Source organism: Lampetra planeri, chromosome 4, assembly GCF_965212315.1.
Source record: "Lampetra planeri chromosome 4, kcLamPlan1.2.h2, whole genome shotgun sequence".
NCBI lineage: Eukaryota > Metazoa > Chordata > Hyperoartia > Petromyzontiformes > Petromyzontidae > Lampetra > Lampetra planeri.
Window position 1 is genome coordinate 16,092,758 of NC_136110.1, and position 2,500 is coordinate 16,095,257.

The window sequence follows — 2,500 nt, forward strand, 5'->3', positions numbered from 1 at the left end:
ATCGCTCATTTTTGCGTCGCCAAATATCGTACGAACGCCGTGAAACTTCCACAGGCTTTTTCAGCAGATTTGCACGTGCACTCAAAAAAGTCAAAATTTGTACACATAGACCCCATCAAACGGGAGAAATTGGCCCGGATTGCTCTCATGTGCGTTACGGGGCATCGTTTCTCTCGCGCCGAATTCTCTCGAGCTGGGAAATCGCTCATTTTTGCGTCGCCAAATATCGTACGAACGCCGTGAAACTTCCACAGGCTTTTTCAGCAGATTTGCACCTGCACTCAAAAAAGTCAAAATTTTTACACATAGACCCCATCAAACGGGAGAAATTGGCCCGGATTGCTCTCATGTGCGTTACGGGGCATCGTTTCTGTCGCGCCGAATTCCATCGAGCTGGGAAATCGCTCATTTTTGCGTCGCCAAATATCGTACGAACGCCGTGAAACTTCCACAGGCTTTTCCAGCAGATTTGCACGTGCACTCAAAAAAGTCAAAATTTTTACACATAGACCCCATCAAACGGGAGAAATTGGCCCGGATTGCTCTCATGTGCGTTACGGGGCATCGTTTCTCTCGCGCCGAATTCTCTCGAGCTGGGAAATCGCTCATTTTTGCGTCGCCAAATATCGTACGAACGCCGTGAAACTTCCACAGGCTTTTTCAGCAGATTTGCACGTGCACTCAAAAAAGTCAAAATTTTTACACATAGACCCCATCAAACGGGAGAAATTGGCCGGGATTGCTCTCATGTGCGTTACGGGGCATCGTTTCTCTCGCTCCGAATTCCATCGAGCTGGGAAATCGCTCATTTTTGCGTCGCCAAATATCGTACGAACGCCGTGAAACTTCCACAGGCTTTTTCAGCAGATTTGCACGTGCACTCAAAAAAGTCAAAATTTTTACACATAGACCCCATCAAACGGGAGAAATTGGCCGGGATTGCTCTCATGTGCGTTACGGGGCATCGTTTCTCTCGCGCCGAATTCCATCGAGCTGGGAAATCGCTCATTTTTGCGTCGCCAAATATCGTACGAACGCCGTGAAACTTCCACAGGCTTTTTCAGCAGATTTGCACGTGCACTCAAAAAAGTCAAAATTTTTACACATAGACCCCATCAAACGGGAGAAATTGGCCGGGATTGCTCTCATGTGCGTTACGGGGCATCGTTTCTCTCGCGCCGAATTCCATCGAGCTGGGAAATCGCTCATTTTTGCGTCGCCAAATATCGTACGAACGCCGTGAAACTTCCACAGGCTTTTCCAGCAGATTGGCACGTGCACTCAAAAAAGTCAAAATTTGTACACATAGACCCCATCAAACGGGAGAAATTGGCCGGGATTGCTCTCATGTGCGTTACGGGGCATCGTTTCTCTCGCTCCGAATTCCATCGAGCTGGGAAATCGCTCATTTTTGCGTCGCCAAATATCGTACGAACGCCGTGAAACTTCCACAGGCTTTTCCAGCAGATTTGCACCTGCACTCAAAAAAGTCAAAATTTTTACACATAGACCCCATCAAACGGGAGAAATTGGCCCGGATTGCTCTCATGTGCGTTACGGGGCATCGTTTCTCTCGCGCCGAATTCTCTCGAGCTGGGAAATCGCTCATTTTTGCGTCGCCAAATATCGTACGAACGCCGTGAAACTTCCACAGGCTTTTTCAGCAGATTTGCACCTGCACTCAAAAAAGTCAAAATTTTTACACATAGACCCCATCAAACGGGAGAAATTGGCCCGGATTGCTCTCATGTGCGTTACGGGGCATCGTTTCTCTCGCGCCGAATTCCATCGAGCTGGGAAATCGCTCATTTTTGCGTCGCCAAATATCGTACGAACGCCGTGAAACTTCCACAGGCTTTTTCAGCAGATTTGCACGTGCACTCAAAAAAGTCAAAATTTTTACACATAGACCCCATCAAACGGGAGAAATTGGCCCGGATTGCTCTCATGTGCGTTACGGGGCATCGTTTCTCTCGCGCCGAATTCTCTCGAGCTGGGAAATCGCTCATTTTTGCGTCGCCAAATATCGTACGAACGCCGTGAAACTTCCACAGGCTTTTTCAGCAGATTTGCACGTGCACTCAAAAAAGTCAAAATTTGTACACATAGACCCCATCAAACGGGAGAAATTGGCCGGGATTGCTCTCATGTGCGTTACGGGGCATCGTTTCTCTCGCTCCGAATTCCATCGAGCTGGGAAATCGCTCATTTTTGCGTCGCCAAATATCGTACGAACGCCGTGAAACTTCCACAGGCTTTTTCAGCAGATTTGCACGTGCACTCAAAAAAGTCAAAATTTTTACACATAGACCCCATCAAACGGGAGAAATTGGCCGGGATTGCTCTCATGTGCGTTACGGGGCATCGTTTCTCTCGCGCCGAATTCCATCGAGCTGGGAAATCGCTCATTTTTGCGTCGCCAAATATCGTACGAACGCCGTGAAACTTCCACAGGCTTTTCCAGCAGATTTGCACGTGCACTCAAAAAAGTCAAAATTTT